Source organism: Dipodomys merriami, unplaced genomic scaffold, assembly GCF_024711535.1.
Source record: "Dipodomys merriami isolate MVZ:Mamm:240054 unplaced genomic scaffold, mDipMer1.0.p SCAF_66, whole genome shotgun sequence".
Taxonomy (NCBI): Eukaryota; Metazoa; Chordata; class Mammalia; order Rodentia; family Heteromyidae; genus Dipodomys; species Dipodomys merriami.
Window position 1 is genome coordinate 6,756,577 of NW_027206246.1, and position 21,710 is coordinate 6,778,286.

Below are 21,710 nucleotides of genomic sequence, written 5' to 3' on the forward strand. Positions count from 1 at the left end.
CATTGAATTCAGAGGCTTCTTTACTAATCCTCTGGTTCGTAGACCTGTCCTTTGGTAAGAGCGGAGTATTAGTATCTATTTTGAGAATATTTACTTAACATATGGATGCATCAATGTTTGGAGAGTTTAAACTGATAATGGTGATATCCTCTTCTTGGATTGTTCTCTGTATTAATATAAAGTGTACTTCTTTGTCTTTTTGTGTTGATTTTAATGAAAAGTTTATTTTGTCAGATATCAGGATGGCAACTCCTACCTTCTTGCAGGAAGCATTTGCATGGTGGATCTTCCTCTCTCCCTTCACTTGGAGTTTGTTTTCATCTTTGGCTGTGAGATGTGGTTTTTTTGAGGATTTGTTTGGGGGAGGGCTAAATTTTTATTTTGAAGTATTTTTTGCCAACTCTATGGCTGGAACTTTAGGCCTTGACACTGTCCCTGAGATTCATTTGCTCAAGGCTAGAACTCTACTACTTGAGCCACATCACTGCTTCAGGCTTTTTCTGTGTATGTGGTACTGAGGAATTGAAGTCAAGGCTTCACACATGCTAGGCAAGCACTCTACCACTAGGCCAAAATTCCCAGCCCCTGAGCTTTAGGTATATTTTTGATACGAGGCCCTTGTCTGTTGTATAGCTAGTGAAGATCTCCCAATCTATGGGCTTTTTATGTATCTTCCTAGATATGTCCTTTGCCATGCAGAAGCTTTACAGTTAAATGTAGTCCCATCAATCCAGTCTTTTTCTTATTTGTTGTGTTTCTGGATCTTTATGAAGTTTCTACCTGTGCCAATGATCCCTGGAATATCCCCTATCCCATCCTGCAATATTTTCAGGGTATTTGGTCTTTCATTGAGGTCTTTGATCTATTTGGAGTTGATTCTGGTACAGAGTGATACATAAGGATCTAACTTCAGTTTTCTGCACATGTAGCGAATTCTGCCAGCACCATTTGTTAAAGAGGCTGTCTTTCTTCCATCTTAGAATTTTGACTCCCTTATCAAGGAAAGATCTGTGGGATCATTTCTGGGTTTGAATTCTATTCCATTATTCCTCAGGTCAGCACTTGGTTTTAACTTACAGTTTTCTGATCCTAATTAAGTGAAGAATCATTTCATACTTTATTGACTCTATGCACATTTTTAGTAAGTGTCTATTCTGATAGACACTAGTCTCTAACCGAGGTTGTTTTTGTTTTTGTTGTTGTAGGTCATGGGCCTTGATCTCTGGGCCTGGGTGCTGGCTCTCAACTATTCAGCTCAAGGCAAGCACTCTACCAATTGAGCCACAGTGCCACTTCCAGTTTTCTGGTGGTTTATTGCAGATAAGAGTCTCATAGACTTTCCTTCCTGGAGGAGGAGGAGGATGGGGTGGAGAAGGAGGGGCTGGAGGAGACGGCAGAGAAAAAGAACAACAACAACAACAATAAGGAAAGGAGAAGGCAAGAAGGAGGAGAAGAAAGAAGAAGAAGGTGGAGGAGGGAGAAGGGGAGGAGGGAGAGGTGGAGGAGGAGGAAAAGGAGGAAGAGGAGGAGGAGGAGGGATGATAAATAATTCATTTACCTTTTACCCTTTTGCCAGCATTGGTAAAGGTCAGATATTTGCCAAAATCTCACCCCCAAAAGACAAGTACTTCCAGGGAGAAGTGCACATCTACTTGTGTCACAGAGAAAGAAGCTTTGAGTTGAAAAATTAGGAAATTTGGTGAAGAACTACAAGATAATCTTGGCCAATCCCAGAAACAGGTGGTCTTGATGACCCATGGTTGGGCTTCAATGTTTCAGAGTACGATGAATCATGATCAATGTCATCTCTTCACACTAGAGATTATTTAGAAAATGAAGTATATAACTTGCAAGTGGGGACAGGAGGGAAAAACTGGAAGAGAGGGAGAGAAGGGGTAATATTGTTGAAAAGGAAATGTACTTGTTACCTGACATGTGTGGAGAGCTGCAGGGGCCACGACCAAAGATGGCACTGGCTTCCACCTTCCACCTTGCTGATGGCGAGTGCTCTCTGTGAAAAACAACTCCTTATATGGCTATGGCTTGGCTACTGGCTTGCTTCCGTGTTTGCGACCCTATTAGTATATGCTGCGTGGCATCTCGGGATTGGCCATCCAGGAGGCTTATAACCGGAGCGCGGGTGCGGAGGGAGGGAGAAGCTTGCAGATGAGGTTCCTGGATAAACTGCTTTGAGAAGAATCCCGGGTCCTGTCTTCCTTGCTGGTCGAGGCGGTCACGACAAATGGTGGCCCGTACAGGGATCTAACTCCACAAGGGATTCAGAACTCCTGGCAGTCAGGGTGGTGCACCGGTAAGTTCCCAGGTAAGTGAGAATCCGAGATTAAAGCGGGCATAATATGGGGCTCTTCTCTGTAGATAAAGAGAGAGCGGGAACCCGGGAAGAAATAAAATACAGGCCTAAAGTGAAAGTAAAAGAAAATAAAATTTTTAATAACTGAGTTGGGTGCCGCGACGTCACATCCAATTTTTCTGGCCCTGGAAGAGCTACTACGCTCAAAAGGACTAAAGTTAAAGAAGGGTACCTTACAGAGGTTCCTTGATGAATGCAACATTGTGGCTCCTAGGTTTATAGTGTCCGGGAGCCTTACAGTAGCCTCATGGGACAAATTAGGGAAGGATTTGGACTTTGCCTATGAACAGGGCACATTAAAGGCAGGAGTCCGCCACATTTGGAAATTGATTAGGGGCTGCCTGGAGGACCAGCGCTGCTGTGAGGTTATAGAAAATGGACAGTCAGCACTGGAACAATTACAGGAGGAGAGGTCAGAGAAGGCGATCAGTGAAAAGAGAGACAATGAACAGGGCAAAAGGGGGCGACTTTACCCAGATCTGTCTGAGCTAAAATCGGAAAGAGGAAGTTTCAGCGAGTTAGAGGAGGAAGAAGTGAGAGCACTTATTCAACAGATGAAAAGGAGCCATATAAAAAAGGGGGTCACTTTTTTATAGCAAACATGACTTGCAATTTGACTAGTACTGCCCATACTGTGGGTGCCAATTGTCATTTTAGTAAGAATTATACGGTATTTAGTTATCAGCCTACCCCCGTGTGTGTGGTTTCCCCTTTTGTGCTTTTGGTAATTAACAACACATCTGTATGCTCAGATGATGTGTGTGCTTGTACTAATGAAACCTGCTATTTTGCTACCTGCTGGAGTTCTCAGTATCCGTTAGCTATAGTTGCACGCATTCTGCATTGGGTGCCTTTGCCAGTAGATGCTTCTCAAGCTGTAACCTTGTTTAGGCATAAGAGATATTTTGGCATCATTGCGGCCATTGTAACTGCTATAGCTGTGGCTGCTGCAAGTGCGACGGCTGCCGCTGTCTCCATGTCACATACTGTGCAGATGGCTCAGACTTTAAATAACTTGTCGGCTACTACAGCCAGAGCTCTGGATTTACAACAAGTGGCCAATGCACAGTTAAAAGGAGGACTGATGCTGTTAAATCAAAGGGTTGACCTTGTGCAGGAGCAGGTTGATATCCTGTGGCAGTTGGCTCAGCTGGGATGTGTTCAAAAATATGAAGGGCTTTGTATTACCACTGTTCAGTATTATAACTATACCTAGGCAGCAAATTTGTCTAAACAACTGTCAAGTTATCTTTTAGGCAACTGGACAGGGGAATTTGACCAATTGATGTTACAGCTACAATCGGCCATTGTCGCGGTAAACTCCAGCCGGATGGATGATGCCCTGTTACAAGATGTTTCCTCCTGGATTTTGACAGCTGTGGATCATTTGAAGGAGGGGGTGGGAATGGGCTCCCTTATCGGTATCCTGGCATTGGTGATCTTGCTGTGCCTGTGGTGCATATGCCGGATTAGGAGCTCTCAGCGCAGGAGTATGGCTATGGTGGTCCAGGCCTTCACTGCCATTGAGGCCGGACAGTCCCCCTACACGTGGCTTGCCACGTTAAAGTAATAGCACAGGGTGTAAGGCAAACGCACTGCACTTGGGAATCACTTCCCGGCGTGAGCCCAAGAAGAGCATGTTGGGTTGCAAGTGGGTTGATGCCCAAGATCCCACCTCTGCAAAAAAGGCATCGGACGGGCCTGGTCGTCACTGGGGAAGGCGCCCCTCAGGCGAAGACCAGTGCAGGGTCCTCTCATTAATGTTTTAGACAGAGGCCCAACTTCTACTCTAACCTGTTGCTTAATAAAACAAAAAGGGGGAGCTAAGGAGAGCTGCAGGGGGTGCAACCAAAGATGGCGCTGGCTTCCGCCTTCCGCCTTCCGCCTTCCCGATGGCGAGTGCTCTCTGTGAAAAACAACTCCTTATATGGCTATGGCTTGGCTACTGGCTTGCTTCCGTGTTTGTGACCCTATTAGTATATGCCACATGGCACTTCGGGATTGGCCATCCAGGAGGCTTATAACCGGAGCACGGGTGCAGGGGGAGGGAGAAGCTTGCAGATGAGGTTCCTGCATAAACTGCTTTGAGAAGAATCCCGGGTCCTGTCTTCCTTGCTGGTCGAGGTGGTTGAGACAGACATGTAACTGTAAACCCTCTATACATCATTTTACAGTAAAAATTTAAAAAATATTACCCACATAAATGGAAACAGGGTTTATCTCTATGCATCTGTCTCTTATCTCTGTCTTATATGTGTTTTGACTTCATTTTATCCTTCTTCAGATGAATCTTTCCATCCATTAACAGCTATAATTCATGGTATCCTCATACATCTGGACCCAAGAAGAAAAGACTTCTATTCTTAGTGTCCCTGTAGCACATAAAAGGAAAGAATCTGATTGGATCTGTCTGGATTAGCTCAGAATCAATCACCAAACCAATAAATATGGAAATATTTTATTCTTCTTGAGTGAATTTGGATCTTGACATGATGCCAATGAATAAAAATAAAGTTGAGCCCACCTAAACCAATGAATAAAAATATAGTTGAGCCCACATAAACCAAAGGAAAGGCAGAAATTTCCCAAAGGAAAGGGCACTTACCTATTGATAAAAACATAGTAGTACACAAACAGAAATCTGTTCAAAAAGCAAGTTTGTACTTAATGGAATCCAACACTTAAAAATAGAAAACTGTATTTGTATTTCTTTACCTTAAAAAGAATATAATTTTAATCATATCACGAACTACTAGGGATACTTACAAGATATAAAAGGCCCTCATGATTCTAGATCAGATTATAATAATAATAGTAATATCTAGTCAACACTGAATGATTGGCCAGGAATAACATTAATTGCATTCTTAAAATAAGTCTTCAGGTCAATTACATTTTCAAATGAATATATTGAGACTTAGAGGGTAAGTTTTTTTTAAGTCATTTAGCAAAGTAGTAGCAGAACTTTCTTTGTGTTATATTCATTGCCATGTTATGTGATCTTGTCTGAGATGTTATAAAACATTCTGAAATAGCCCTATTATTTCCAAAGATACCACTTAAGAACTGAAAAAAAGTATTAACAGAAGGCTTTATTCTATCTATTTATGTTTATAAATTAATGTATATATTAAGTTGAATGATAATTACTATATAATTTTACTGAGATTATTAGTCTCTGAAAATTTAAACATATTCATCTAAAAGTTAAATTGTAAGAATTTTGAAGACATATTTGCCAAACAAGTTCAGTCCTTGTCTAAATTTTCACAAAATTAGAAATTAGTGGAAAAGAATTTAATGTGCTTTCATCTACTAAAAATGGTAAAATAAAACTCAGTCACTTTTCTATTAGGGTGTTTTCAGAGAAGTTTGGGTAGAATGTTAAGGAGGATATTTTAAATCATTAAAATTAAAATTATCCTTTACAAAGAATTTAAAATTTACCAGGTGTTAGTGGATTATACCTGTAATCCAAGCAACTCAGGAGTCTTAGATCTGAGGATCACAATTTGAAGCCAGCCTAGACAGGAAAGCCTATGAGACATTTTTTGTAGATTATAAGTCTGGAATTCAGGACCTGGGGGCTGTCCCTGAGCTTTCTTGCACAAGGCTAGTGCTCTACCACTTTGAGACATAGTTCCATTTGTCATTTTCAGGTAGTTAAATGGAGATACAAGTCTAATGGCCTTTCCTCACCTCGCTGGCTTTGAATCACAATTCTCAGATCTCAGCCTCTTGAATAGCTAGGATAACAGGTTTAAGCCATCAGAGCCCAGACCTACGAAACTTACGTATCTACAATTCACTACCAAAAATGTCAGAACTGGGGCTGTGGCAAAAATGGTAGAAAACTATTCCCGAGCAAAAATGCTCATGGACAGTGCCCAGTCCCTGAGTTCAAACCCTAAGTCCACACACACACACATACACACACACACACACACACACACACACACACACACACATTTACCTAGGAATGGTCCATGGCTCACACTTATAATCCTAGCATCTCAGGAAGCTGACATCTGAGGGTTGTGGTTCAAAGCCAGCCCTGGTAGGAAAGTCCCAGTGAATCACTTATCTCTAAGTAACCACTTAACAACACAGAAATGGAGCTGTGGCTCAAAGCACTCAAAGCACTAGCCTTGAGCAAAAATGCTCAGGGACAGCACTCAGGCCCTGTGTTCAATCCCCACAACTTCAGGGAGAAAAAAATACCTGTAAAATGTTTTTCAAGAATTCCTTTCATGTTATCATTTGTCAATCAATAAATACATTTTGAGTATTGTATATTTAAAATATGGCTTAGAGTAAGCATTTGATATTTCTGTAGAAGGGGATCCCTTAATAATTAATAATCTCAATAAATAATAATATGGGATCCCTTACCTCACAGACCAAAGAGTGTATGAGAAACAGAAGAAAAGACAAATGCTGAGGAGTGCCACAAGCTATGGAAATGTATAAAAACACCCCAACACAGCTACTGTGCCTTTGAATTTCTGTCGTTGGTGTCTGTGTGAATGCCTGTATAATTTATCATGTCTCTGTGTATCTGTGCATCTGTCACGTGGATGTGATTGGGTCTTTGAAGAAGCACCATGGAAGATTTTTGTAATACATCATAGCTTCACAATAGAGTCCTGAAGTTTTCCTAGCAAGAAAATAATATAAAAATGAATTACTCTTGATGGGAATATAAATAATTAAAACTATTTCAACACCATAATAGTGTATGTTAATTAGCATGTATCAAAATAATAAATAATCTGCACTTGATACTTGAGATCAGACTAAAGTACAAGCCTTTTAAAAGTTAAAATTTGAATCTATGTCCCTAAAGATGTACAGCAAATACTTTTTGACAAAAACTACTGGTGGACCCATTGAAACAATGAGATATACAAGTCGTTATGTCAAAAAATGAACTTTACAACTTTGGTGGAGGGGAGGATCGGGTGGGGGGAGGGAGGAGTATGGGAAGCGGAAGCGATGGGAAGGGGAAACAGAGGAGACAACAATGCTTGATAAGAAATGTACTCGTTATCTTGCCCATGAAATTGTAGCTCCTCTGTACGGTATTCTCACAATAAAAAAAATAAATAACATATTCATGCCCTGTCTACCATTATCTTTCACAAACAGTACAGATCTGTGCAGAGGTAACATTCTTACTGATCAATATACACATAACTTTGAGAACTGAAGGTGCTGCTCAAGTGGTAGAGTGCTAGTCTTAGCAAACTTAAGAACTTGAGATCAAACGAAAAAGGCACTAAGTTTTGAATCAAATTATTTTTCTTATGTACTTTCACAGATTTAAGAAATTCATTGGGTGTTGATCGCATGGTTATTTTTTCCTAATTTTTCTTTCCAAATGAATACCTAGTTAGGTAACTCTAGCACTTTAACAAATAAATTCCAAAATTTGAAAGCTTAGTAGTTTATGAAATATTATATACTCATCCATTGTATGTGTTTCTGGCTGGAGTGCAGCCTTTTACAAAAATAATTCAAGTACTCAAGCTGTTTTATCAGGTCGGTCACCTGTCTTCTCTGGTAAAGAAGAAACATTTTCTTCACAGGTTTGCGTAAAAGTGAATCACAACACCACCTTTTCCCTTTCCATTGTCTTTGACTTTGCTTAGGCCTGACCTAAGGCACTTACCACCTTACCAGGTTTTGTGTTCAGACTCAGGGCTTGAACTCAGGGCTTAGAAGTTGTCTCTGAGCTGTTTTGCTCAAGGATAGTGCTCTATCACTTGAGCCAAAGCTCCACTTCTGCTTTTTGGTGATTAATTAGAGATAAGTGTCTCAAGGACGTTCCTGCGTGGGTTGACCTTGAACCAGATCCCAGCCTCCTAAGTAGCTAGGTGTGAGCTACCTGCAGCCAGCTCATATTCTACGTTTTTTGGGTGAAGAAATGTATAAAAAATTCCTTTAATGAACAAACTTTTCTTACTTTAGCAAGTCAATAAATTTGGAAAATAAAAATGCCTATAGTGAGAAAAAACTATATAACTTACATAAACTATACATTGCAACCCTATTATATGTTAAGAATTAAATAAATTAGCTGGAGATTATAATAAATATAAAATTGAAATCATACTTTTTGTTTGTTCATAGGAAAGTGAGCAATGTTTGGGGTTGTAGAGGAGGAGGGTATATATATTTTCCACGGTTTGTCCTTACAAACTTCTGAAAGGCAAATGTTTGCCTCTTGTTGGCTTCTGATTCTAAACTTCACAAATTTTACATAAACTTCAGCTCTTAAACATAGACAATAGTTTGAAATCAAATTTTATAAATCTTGGAAGTGAAGTTTGTATTTTTGGCTAGGTTATCTTTGAATGGCTAGGTCCTTATTTGTATTCCTATTGACTGGCTGGCTCTTTCTTGGACCATGGTTCAAATTTTGGACATGGGGAACAGCTTGAGAGGGGGATTCTTATATCTGCATCTTATCTGTCCTATTTCATGCACTTGATCATCACTGCATTTCATCTGGGCTTCAGTATTTCTCTGTGTGCACATTTCCTCTGATGAGACATTTAGGGCTCTGCTTGTTTTCAGGACACTTTCTACAAAACAGCTTTCTTGTCAGACAGAATGGCATCCATTATCAAATGGATAGGTTAGGCTAATTTGATTGGGCACTTTATTGGTCTCACATTTTTTCTTTGCTTCAATTCCTTGTTTCAGCTGGACCATTACAATAGCCACTGAACAGGTCCCTATCTCCTTGTTATCATCTATCCTTAGCTTAAAGTCTTATTTTTTTGCCTGAAGATTGAAATCTTAATCTTAACCACTTACCTACATTTCCTGGATCTTCATAGTAAGATACCTTAAAATCTTTTCAGATATATGCTTTTCTTGATTCTAACATCAGTCATCTAGCTGACTTAATACAAATATAAATTCAATTAAATTTGTTAGGTATATGAATTGAAAGCATCTTGTGTAGTTTCTGAAAGATTCATTAATGCACTCTACCTTCTACTAGATGTATGTGTGCCTCTGTCTGTGTGTGTGTGTGGGGGGGTGGGTGTGTGTGTGTTCTGGGCTTTGAATTCAGTGCCACAGAAATGTCCCATTGCTTTTTGCTTAAGGCTGTGCTTTACCACTTATGCCAGAGCTCCACTTCAGCTTTTTGTTGGTTAATTGGAGATAAGCATCTCATAGACTTGTCTGCCTGGACTGGCTTCAAACTGTGAGTATTAGATCTCAACCTCCTGAGTAGCTAGAATTACAGGTTTAAGCCACCAGCAACATCTGGCTTCTAATTTTATTGTCACAGTTATTATTTTCTCTTACTAATTATAATGCTTACTCAAATCTTAGCCTTCATTAAAACTTCCCAGATTATCTCTCTTCCTCATGTACCATAGCACAGTATTGAAATTTCTCTTATAAGTGATATTTCCATGTGCCATATATTTATTCTCTTCACTGTTTATTTTCATTCTGACAAAATTGAAATGAGATTTTGTTTACTTTAACAGACCTTATAGTTTCTACAATATTTTTTATAGGTAGGAAGATCTCCATACATTGCAAATATACTTTACGAAGTATAACCACACAATTTTGTTGTTTCAAAGAGAAACACTGTGAAGGAGAGAGAGGAATTTCCTGATAATTGTAAGGGAAAACAATGAAGTATATGGCTGAGAGGAAGCAAACTCCACAAAAATAGAGCTCAGTATTGCAAAGATTACCCTAATTGAATTAGCTGATTTGGTTTTGCTATAACAGAAGCAGCCCTTTGAGTGAAAAGGTTAAGTTAGAGAATTTTTTTAGTATATAGAGAGAGTAGAGATCTACAGGGTAGGTGGCACAGTTTGAGATAGTTAGAATTAGCCTCAGTTGACCAGAGCATCAAAGATTTGAAGTAAGCTCCCTTCTACTGAGTGCTTGGGATGGAGAATCCGAGCAGATGTTGAAGACGTTGCCTGCTGTGATATACAGGAGTGTGATAGGAAATGTCCCAAGCCACAGGCCTGTGCCACTTCTAGAGTGTAAACCCTTGCTTTGCTTCACTCCTTCCTTAGTCAAGAAATTCTCAAGTTGTGGCTTTCATGGTCTGCACATCTTTGTGGTTCCTTTCCCTCTCTCATCTTTTAATGTTAGGTAGCTATTTTCAGAATGGTTTATTCCTCCTTCCACACCTCTAAAGCACCCATGTTCTCAACTATGAAAATTTTATCCAGTATGTGAAGGAAGGACACTTTTAAAGATGATGTCGTATTGTCTACTGGATGTGGTCCTGTGGCAGGCAAGCCAGGAGTTTGAGTAAGCCAGAATCTGCACAGGGTACATGCAAACTGCAGAGGATCCATGAGAAGAAGACAATGCATCCTGACCCAGTCCTAGTTTAGGCTCTCCTCTACTCTCATCACTTGAGCAGCCATTCATTTAAAAACTTAATGCTAGCACAGAATGACCATATCACACATGCTCCATAACAAACATGTCATGTGGAAGAAATCCAGAACTGACAGCCAAGAGATGGAGAGTTGAGGAATGATTCCTGCTTAACACTAGTACTATAACTCTTATATCAACCCTCTATCTAAAGTAATCAAAGACAGTAACAGAGCTTGGGTTGTAGTTCAGTGGCCGAGCACTGACCTATCTTGTCTGAGACCCCAAACTTGATTTCAGTACTGAATAACAGAGTCCAGACAGTGACAATCACTGAATAAGGATGATATGAAGACAAATGTGAAATCGCATGGGAAACTTTAATCACTTGTAATGTCTTGCCTTTTATTATGAAGACAGACTCTTTATTTCCTATATGTTATCCTCTAACATCATGGAGATTTGACTGTTTCATTAAACATCATTCTGCATGTAATTAATTGTTTTTTTAATCATGATTCCAGTTTTTGGTGGCCATATCACGTCATGAAAAGTATTATTACTTTAAGAAAAACAAATAAAAGGATTTTGCTTTTTAAATTAAGAAAATTATCTAGACATGACATAACTTTTGACAGCAGGAACACTTGTGAGGCAATCTGTATAATTTGGAGTGCAGGAACATTCAACTATGTATGATTTAATTGATTATGGAAGAACTTCATTTTGGAATGCTATGTTACCTTAATGTATTTAATTTCATAAAGAAGATGAGGGGAAAACACCAGACTTTTGATCCAGCTCAACAACTTCTGATATTTATGACTGCTGGAAAGTCACATAATGTCTTTGGGTTTAATTTTATTTGCGAATCACTCAGAATAAATATTATTTAAACATTTAAGTTTCATTATAGTTTTAAAATCTAGACTATTTTAAATTATTATAATTGTTCTGTATGCTGATTCTAGGTCTTTAACTCAAGGCCTAGGCACTGGCCTCTACAACTTGAGCCTTAGCTCCACTTCTTGCTTTTTAGTGGTTAACTGCAGATCAGAGTCTCACAGACTTTTCCGTCTGGGATTGCTTTGTAATGTAATCAGCCTCTTGAGTAGTTAGGATTACAGGTGGGAGCAACTAATACCCAGCAATTACTTTAAAAGTGTGTTTTCTAGGGTTTTTTTTTATTTTATTAAGTTAATAAATACTTGGCTGTGATTAACTTCCCCAGCACCATGAAAATAACACCCCAAATAATGATATTCATAAAATAAAGTTGTCAAGATGAAAAGAGCAACTTTTCAAACAAAGTATTAAAATGTAATTGACTTTGGAATAACCTGCCTAAGCATGGCTCTCAAATTCTACTAAAAGCAACATTCTTGAGACTGCTTGCTTAGTGTGCAAATTATCATCATCATTAAAAGATCAGTGACCATGTGGAGCCTCCATGATTAATTAATTTTATGGCCAAAGGGAGAGATCATAGTTAATTGGCCTGGCGGACCTCTTTATTTCTGCCTCTTTTGGGGAAGAGCTGGATGCAGAGGTGCTTCCTTGAGGGGCAGGCAGGGGTCTTCCTGTTGTGGAGGCCACACTCTTCATCTGACCCCATGATCTCATCCACCTCCTCTCTTCTTGTTGAAACTGAGGGAAGGACATTCTTTGAAAGACAAGGAGAAGCCGGGCGCTGGTGGCTCATGCCTGTAATCCTAGCTACTCAGGAGGCTGAGATCTGAGGATCGCGTTTCAAAGCCAGCCCGGGCAGGAAAGACCGTGAGACTCCTATCTCCAATAAAACCACCAGAAAACCGGAAGTGGCGCTGTGGCTCAAGTGGTAGAGTGCTCGCCTTGAGCTGAAGAGCTGAGGGACAGCGCCCAGGCCCAGAGTTCAAGCCCCACGACCGACAAAAAAAAAAAAAAAAGAAAAAGAAAGACAAAGAGATTATGGTCCCAAGAGAAGGTTAGATAATTATACTTGGTTGCTGATGGAAAGCAAAATAGGAAAATATGAAAATAAAATACATTGCAAAAAGGAAGACAAAAGTAATAAAGGAGAGCTAATTGCCCTGGCTAGGTAGTTAGGGACATAAAAAGGCAGCTGGAATGAATGACAACACGACAAGAACTATGATACTGTGCAGAATGTCCCTCTTGTTCCATCAGTAACTGGTCTCAGATGTCTTAGCGCACTCCCCTGACATGTGCTGGAGTGAAGCACCTGTCTCCCCATCCATGGTCATGGAAGGACCCATTCCCAGTCATGATCCCAGTGGAGGGCCCAATAAAAGAAAATCCCAGCTCATAGGAGTCTCTTCTCGGTTTTTCTTATGTTTTCTCTGCTTCAAGCACTTTTCTGCCCTTTAATCTTTATTTTTTGTACCAGTACTGGGGTTTGAACTTAGTTCCTGAACAATGTACCTTAGTGTTTTTGTTCAAGAATAATGCTTTGCCATGCAATTCACAGCTCCATTTGTGGCTCTTTGGTGGTTAACTGTAGATACCAATCTCATGGACTTTCCTACCTATGCTGGCTTTGAGTCATGATCCTCAGATCTCAGCCTCCTGAATAGCTAGGTTACAAGGATGTAATCAGCAGAGAAGAATTCAGACCTACATGATATTAGAAATGCAAATTGCTTACTGGAAAACTCCACACACTTTCTTTTTACACATAACTTCTTTGCTTTTTCTTGTTCCTAATGTAGTAGAAACGATCGTCTCTTGGTTTCCTACCACTTGATTTCACAAACATGAAAAGTGAGATCTTATCAGGGACTCAGTTTCTTTGTATAAAAAACATTTCTACTTGTAAAGATTCTTCAAGTGAGGAACTCCACAATTTCCTTAATTTTAATGAAAAGGAATACAAAAAGGTTATTGGTGAAGTCTCAAGATTAAAGCAGTGGTGGATTAAATTAAGTGTAGAGAATTTGAAAAGGTAAAGCAGAGATAGTTAGGAAGTCTAATCTTATTCAAGTGATCTTTGATCAAGTCAGCAAAACCTTAGAGGAATTAAGACTGTCTGACCTGTTCATGCCTTTCTGGTCACTATTTTCCTTTCCTGGACTCTTAGATTTTCCTCCTCTATGTTAGTGCTATTTTTTTTTTCTGCTGCTGCTTTTGGTTTGTTTAACTATTGAGAAAATTCTTTTCCAGGACCTCTTCAGTGTTTTCCTTTCTGTTAATTCTTTCCCTTCTTAAAAAGTTGTCCTGAATTCTCTTGGGATATTATTTTCCTGTTTATTTCCCTACTTTCTTAACTAAGTCCCTAAGAAAACATTTCGTGTCCTATATTCCTTGTTCTCTATTAATTCTTCATCAGTCTCTATCTGCGGTCTGGCTCCTCAGAAGCAGACTCTGGGACATGGATTCAAATGCAAATAGCTTACATGGAAAATGATCCTTGGTCATACAACAGGAGAGGCACAACAGTGAGATAGGAAGAAGGCAGCCATTGAGGGTATGCGGTTAAAACTGATGCTGATGATTTTCAACTATTTGTCTCCAGCTTGTATCTCAGCTTCAGAGTCCAAATTCACAAAACTTCTGAAACCCAACTGCTACAAACATTGGCATAAGGAAAACATCCAAGTCCTAGCACTCCTAATCCATGAATATGTTGACATTGAATAAATTACTTCTCCAAGTTCCAGGCAATGCTCATGCAAGAACAGGGACAATAACAATGACATCAATATAAATGTTTTAATTATGAAATGAGGTTGTTTATGTTAAGCAGTAAGAGGCGTGCCTGTTACACTGGAAGCAGTAAATACTCACTCAGGATCTGTCAATGCTGATGACACAAACCAATTTCTTTTCTTACTTTTTAAAAATTAGAAACTCACTATTTATTAATCCCAAATGAAATAATGTCTCTGGTCACCGTCTTTGAGATTTGCATATGCCATTAAGAGAGAGGTTTATGAGGAAACTTTAAAGTTGGTAAAATGATGGCACTGACATCACCCAAATCTACAGGTCTATACTAACATCTCCCAACAAACTAATTTCCTCTTACACATTCCATGTCTTTGTTAACAGCAATTCCATCTATCACTTGCATCAGAAATTTTAAAATGCTACCAGAATCGTTCTCACTTTCAACATGAGGTACCACATCCTACCAACTCCGACTCTCACATACTTCTTAAAATTGTCATATCCTCTACATCCTTCTTTTTCTGCCTAATGCCAGCCCTCAGAATGCCTTGCTTATATTAAAATACTTTGGAGGGTTATAGTATCTGATACAAAATAATCACTTAATAAATATTTGAATGAATAAATATCATCAAATCATTTCTAATACAGCAAATGATACCATACTACTCTGGCTGCTTTGGAGTTGCCCTAGATTTCACATTTTAACCTCTACCCTTTAACTTCTACCTTCAAATATACCTTGATTCCAAGTGGCTTTTAACACCACCCCTCATCTGTCCACCTAGACTTTGTTCCTCTTGACTTTTAAGGTGCCAAAGCATTTATTAGTCTCACTATTGAAAGGCCACCAATGAAAGATCTTCACATCTGCTGCAGGGGACCACGTGGAGGCAAGCAGGCACAGCAGACACGTTATTACAGAGTTTATTAGATGAGCCATATTTCCCCCAAGAGGGAGCACATGGCACCTGTCCAAATGCAGGTAGCAGGAGGTTCTGGGGCAGGAAGTGAGGTAGGTGGGAGATCACGTGGGACCTGGAAGAGAGAGAAAGGGAGGGGCCAGCTGTATGGCGGGAACTCCGGGGCTGAGAGGAGCTCAGGTCTAGGTGGAGCTGAGGACGAAAGGTGAGCAATATGCTTACAACTAGGACTTTTTATGTTATCTTTCTGTGTTCTCTATTGACTTGTCTAACATTGTTAGACAAGTCCATTCCCTCACCTTGTTTTGGTCATATTCACCTCTGTGACATACTACCAACAAACAAAACCCTCAGTTTTTGCAATTGTAGTTTTCCTGCTTGGACCACTCTTTCTCTGGGTCTTCACCAAGCTGTGAATTTACAGTAGTTTATCTTATTTTTTATGGGTCTTTGGGTTAGAACTCATGGTCTGGGAGCATTTGTACTCCAAACTACCTTGCTACCACTTGAGCTACAGTGCCACTTCCAGTTTTTTGGTGTTCAATTGGAGATAGGCGTTCCATGGACTTTCTTGCCTAGGTTGGCTTCAAACCATGATCCTCAGATCTCAGCCTTTTGAATAGCTAGGATTACAGGCATTAACCACAAGTGCCCAGCCATAGTTCAAAGTTTTAATTTCCCACAATTATCTCCTTCTCTGTATTTTTACATCTTACTGCCTTTCTCCATCTTAGAATGTAAGCTTCTTAACATAGAATTTATGGCTTCTTTTGATTGTCATCTAGATCTTAAGACCAAAGTTAGCATATAGCAGCACCTCAATAAATATTTGTTAATAAATATTTATTGATTACGGTTTAAAATGAGCACTCAATGAGATGTACGAGACGTTATATCAAAAATGTACTTTACAATTTTTGGAGGGATAGGATGACAGGAATTTTAAGGGGAAACAAAGGAGGAGGCAACAATGCTTGACAAGAAATATACTCTCATTACCTTGCTCATGTAATATCAATATCAATAGGAAAACATCAATTATCTTTTATAGGTAAGAATAGGAAATTAACCTGGAGAATTAGAAAACTGATTAAAATGATACTTCCACCTTGCTCCTTTTTTGAAAATTCCTTTATTGGGTTTGCGGTCAAGATGGTGGAGGAGAAGCTGGAGGCTAAACAAGCTCTCACATAGAAAGCAGTTTTAGAGTTCCAGTGAACAGTCCTAAGCCAGACAATCACACCAAATGTGCCATCACAGGACAGAGATTTAGGCCACAGAGGGAAAATCTAGGCAAGGAGACAGATCTGAGCTCTTGCCAGAAGCCGCTGCCACCCGGGGGCAACAGTGGCAGTGGTGGCCGAAACCGCCATACCTGAATCACACAGAGTCCCGGACCAAGGAGCCAGACACAGAGGGTGAGCAGATTCTACTCAACACCAGCAACAACCGACAAGGAGCAGACATCTTCATCTTGCAATTCACAGACCAGAGATGACCCAGGAACCAAGACTCGGCAAGAGTAGAAGCCTGACATCCTGACTCTTTCTCAGGGAGCAAAGGAGAGAAGGCCACCACTCCCCCCCCCCCCAGTACCAGAGATCTCCATCTTGGATACCGACAAAGCTCAGCGGAGCTGCTAGCTCCAACTCAGGCCTTGGAAGAAAAGTAGAGTCATTTAGCAGGTCACAAGAACCTAAACTGACCTGCCAGACTCAGCTCCACCCAGGAAAAACTCACCCAGCTCGAGTGCCAGCCCTAGGACTGGCTTTCTTCACTGGGTAATCAGAGCCAGAGGCTGCCCCTCCCTTTAGCAGCCTTGACAATCAATTGAAATTCAGTAAACAGAAACCCTGAGAATGGCTCCAGGCTGGGCTCTGTGAGTTTCTCACAAACCAGCCCCCGGGAAAAGCTACTGTTTGCTGAAAGGCCTCAACTCTACCCAGAGCCTAACCTCATCACAGCATCTCCAAACTTGAGGAAAAAGCCATCTTCCTCTTTTATGATACTCAAAGCATATCTCCCTCACATTGAACTAACCTGGGAGGAGGATCGCAAAATCCTGGGTAAAGCAGAGCATGTTTCTGCCTGTTCCAACAAACTGACTTAAGAAACCAACCAAGCCACAGGACCATAAGCAGACCAGAGACTCCAACAAGAGGGTGCTTACAGCCACAAGGAAGATACAGGACTTTTCCCAATCTTCCCAAAAAAATCAAAGAACTTTTTTTTTCTTCTTTTTTTTTTGTACCTTTTATAAAAAAATTTTTTTTTCCTTTCTAAAACTTTTTTTAATTTTAAATTTTTACCATTTTTGAAAAAAAATTCTAGCAACCTTTTTTCTTATTATAATTGTTATTTTAGGAGTACATACGTGTGTGTGTTTTTCTTTCCTTTTGTTCTTTCTTTTTTTAAAAAAATTTCTTTTTGTTTTTAGTTCAGCTCTACTTAACTTCTGATCTTTTTTTCTTTCTTTCTTACCCTTTTCACCTTTTCTTCTCTTTCATTCTTCTTTATGTGACTTAATTGTTGTTCCGCACATCCTCAGATAAACCCATAGTTGACTATGAGACCCTATCCACCATGGTGTACACACTTAATCCATAAATTTACTACTCAATTCAAAACCTCTGAGACTCAAATTCCTTAATAGCAGTACTACCTCTTTATACCGATATAATATATTAAGGATTTTTATTTTTAAATTTTTCACATCTCCTTTATATCCCCCTCCCTTCTCTCATTATATTCACGTTCTTCTCTGAATAGTTTGCATTCGTGCTGCATAATATTTTTAATTTTTACTTTTCTATTTTTTCTGGTCTCTTTTTTTCCCTTTCTCTTTCTTCTTCTTTTCTCTCTGTCTGCTTTCATCCTATCCAACCTATTTCCTGCTTTGAGATTAGGACTTAGTTAACTCTCCCTGTGCCTTCCCACATCATTTTCTTCCTATTTTTTACCCACATCTCTCCCTAACCCTAATAATTTATGGTTTTCCAAATTCTCTACGGTTCGGAGCCTATTAATTAATATATAGTTGTTTAATGTTGAATAGATATACCTGTTGAACTAGACTGTATCTGCAGACTATTGAGTGTGCAAATTCAGACTTTGGTTGATGCTTGCCTTAAGTTAGTGGTCCAGCAAAAAACTAGTGTTATTTTCATCCCAAATGGGCAGAGTAAGCCGGAAAACCACAAGAAAAATGGCAACTGCAGGTGTCACAATTCCCACTCATGATTATCAGGGGACAGAACACATAATGAATAATCCAGAGGAGAGTTTGCAAATAGCTCTACAAACACTGTTGGAAAACATGATAAATAAAAAGATTGAAAACATACAAAGGACTCTGTATGAGCGTGATAGGGAGAGAGAGGAGGCAAACAAAAGGTCAATGCAGGAAAAGATTGAAAACCTAAATAGGACTCTGTATGAGCATGATAGGGAGAGAGAAGAGGCAATCCACAGGAATATACAGGAATATCATGAGTGAGAGGAAGCTACTCAAAAACTGATACAGGATTTGCATGAGCAGCTTGAGAATACTCAAAGAGAAAGGCAAGAATGGCATGAACAGGCTGAGAACACTCAAAGAGAACTACAGGAATGGCGTGAATGGGAGGAAGCTAAGCAAAGAGTAATACAGGAATTGAGAGAGCAGGATGAGAATGCACAAATATCACTAAAGGCATTCATGGGATCCATTAACAAAGAGCTGAAGGAAGTCAGGAATACCACAAAGGGAATGCTGAATGGAACCCAAGAGGAGGAATGGGAGTCCAAGGAAAACGTAAACAATCAACTAAGTGACTTGAGAATAAACACTGAGCAACAAATTAAGGAAGTAAAGAAGTTCATACAAGATCTAAAACAAAGCTTCAACAAAGAATTTGAAGCCAATTCAGCTGACCAATTAGAAGGAAAAGAACAAAAAACAAAGTAGAGAGTCTTGACAGCAGGTTAATCCATGCAGAAGATAGAATCTCGGGGATTGAAGACACTTTAGATATTATAGAGAAAGAACATACAACCTTCCAAGACTAGTTCAATTAATATGATAGATCTATCCAAAACTTGGAAGACTCAGAAGGCCTAATCTAAGGATAATCGTGTAGAGGAACACCTAGAAACAGAAGTTAATGGTCTAGAAAATTTGTGTAACAGCATCCTATCAGAGAATGTCCCAAATATGCAAAAAGATAGGCCTGTTCAGATACAAGAAGGTTTTAGAACTCCAGATAGACGAGACCAGAACAGGACATCCCACCATCACATTATAATCCACACAGTAACAACTCAGACCAAGGAAAAGATCCTTAAAGCTGTCAAGGAGAAAAGATTAATCACCTATAAAGGGAAACCAATTAGAATCACCTCAGATTTCTCAGCAGAGACAATCAAAGCAAGAAGAGCCTGGAATGATATATGCCATGCCTTAAAAACAAAGAACTCTGAACCAAGAATACTGTACCCAGCTAAAGTCTCCTTCATAACTGGAGGCCAAATAAAATCTTCCATAGCAAAGAAAAATTGAAATAATACATCTCCACGAAACCAGCCCTACAAAAGATGTCCTACACATAGAGAACCAACAAGAACACAATGTAGGCCAAGTAATTGCACTCAAACTGTGAATCCAAGAACCATAGGAAGAACCCAGTTATCACAGCCCCTAAGAAGGTATAACATGGCAGAAACTCCCAAATACCTCTTAGTCCCATCTCTTAACATTAACGGACTTAACTCTCCAATTAAGCGACATAGACTGTCTAGTTGGATTAAAAAACAAGATCCTTCTATCTGCTGCCTTCAGGAGTCACATCTTGCCCGTAAAAACAAACACATTTTCAAGGTGAAAGTCTGGAACAAAATCTAGCAAGCAAAGGGCCCCCATAAACAGGCAGGAGTTGCAATCCTAATAACATATAACATAGACTTCAAATTAAAATTTGTGAGAAGAGATAAAGAAGGTCTTTACATACTAATGAAAGGATCTCTCCTTCAGGAGGATATTACAATTCTAAATATCTATTCGCCAAACAACGGAGCACAAAAATTTATCCAAGAAACATTACTTTCCTTCAAATCCCTCACAGATCCAAAGACATTAATTGTTGGGGATTTTAACACACCACTCTCCCCACTAGATAGATCAACTGGTCAAAAACTCAACAGAGAAACCGCAGATCTAAACAGCTGCATAGATCAACTAGATTTAACAGACATCTACCAAATATTTGACCCAATAGCATCAGAATACACGTTCTTCTCAGCAGCACATGGAACATTTTCTAAAATAGACCACATTTCAGGCCACAAAGAAGGTTGTCCAAATACAGAAATGTTGAAGTTATACCTTGCATTCTCTCTTACCACAAGGGAATAAAATTAGAACTCAACATCAAAAGCCACCAAAGAAAGTCCGGTAACACATGGAGGCTGAACAACACACTGCTGAATCACAAGTGAGTCATGGAAGAGATTAGAAAGGAAATTCAAATGTTCATGCTATTCAACAAAAATGAACACACAAATTACCAGCTCCTCTGGGACACAGCAAAGGCAGTACTCAGAGGCAAGTTTACAGATCTGAGCTCCTACATCAACAAATTGGAGAGATTTGAAACCAACAATTTAATGGCACATCTAAACCGCCTTGAAAAAGAGCAGCAATATAAACCCCAATCCAGTAGAGGGAAAGAAATAATTAAAATTAAATCAGAATTAAATGAATTAGATTCCAAAAAAACTATAGAATGAATTAACTAAACAAAGAGTTGGTTGTTCAAAAAAATTAACAAAATTGCCAGACCCTTAGCAAATCTTATCAAAAAAAGAAGAGAACACACCCAAATAAAAAAACTCAGATATGAGAATGGAAACATCACCACGGAAACAACCAAGATTCAGAACATTATAAGGGAATAATTCTCAAAACTTTATGCTAATAAGTTTGACAACTTGGCAGAATTGGCCCTTTTTCTAGGAAATATTGACATGCCAAAACCAAACTAGGATGAGTTAAACCATCTTAATAGGCCCATATCAAGCATTGAAATAGAAAGAGCAATAAGAGCCCTTCCATCTAAGAAATGTCCAGAACCAGATGGTTTTACAGCGCAATTCTACAAGGCCTTCAAAGCAGAGCTCACGCCAATATTCCTCCAACTCTTCAATGAAATCACAAAAGAAAGCTCACTACTGAACAGATTCTATGAAGCCATCATAACCCGCATCCCAAAACCAGGTAGGGACTCATCAAAGACAGAGCACTATATACCAATTTCTTTGATGAACATTGATGTAAAACTTCTCAACGAAATTTGGCCAATTGACTTCAACAATTCATCCAAAAAATCATACACCATGATCAA